This window comes from Piliocolobus tephrosceles, chromosome 16 (genome assembly GCF_002776525.5).
Source record: "Piliocolobus tephrosceles isolate RC106 chromosome 16, ASM277652v3, whole genome shotgun sequence".
Classification (NCBI taxonomy): Eukaryota; Metazoa; Chordata; class Mammalia; order Primates; family Cercopithecidae; genus Piliocolobus; species Piliocolobus tephrosceles.
Genome location: NC_045449.1, coordinates 68382488 through 68382903, shown reverse-complemented (window position 1 = coordinate 68382903; position 416 = coordinate 68382488). Strand labels below are relative to the sequence as shown.

General features: G+C 54.1%; 1 protein-coding gene across 15 annotated transcripts in view; it reads left to right on the top strand.

The window, feature by feature from the left end:
* Positions 1–416, top strand: part of NAT9 (N-acetyltransferase 9 (putative)) — a 6418-nt gene that overhangs the window by 3297 nt on the left and 2705 nt on the right. The window lies entirely within an intron of this gene.

The following is a 416-nucleotide window of genomic DNA, read 5'->3' as shown; positions in this document are numbered from 1 at the left end:
CCAGGTTCCCTCCTTTTTCCAGTCCCACTACGGAAGCTTTGTGAAAAGCCTGAAAGGTGCTGGAACTCCTGTATTCTCATGCCCCTGAAGCCAGTCCCTGTGGCTGACCCTTCCGTCCTCTTCCCCACCCACTGCGTTGGGCTTGGAAGGATTTAGAGAAAGTAGAGCATCTGGGGCTCTGGCTGTAAATTTCCGCCCTGCCCCTCACATCCCTCACCACCGCCTAGTGTGGTGACTGTGCTCCTCTGTCTTCCCTACTCTCTGAGAATTTGGTTGCTGGTTGGAGAGGCTTTTTCTGTAGGAGGCAGATTTGGAGTTTTGTAATGAGCTGAAGGAAGCTCTGGGACCCCCTCTTCTCCCGGCAGACTCAGAGATGCTGGTGTTCTGCAGTGCTGTGGTTTGGGAGAGATGCTGGT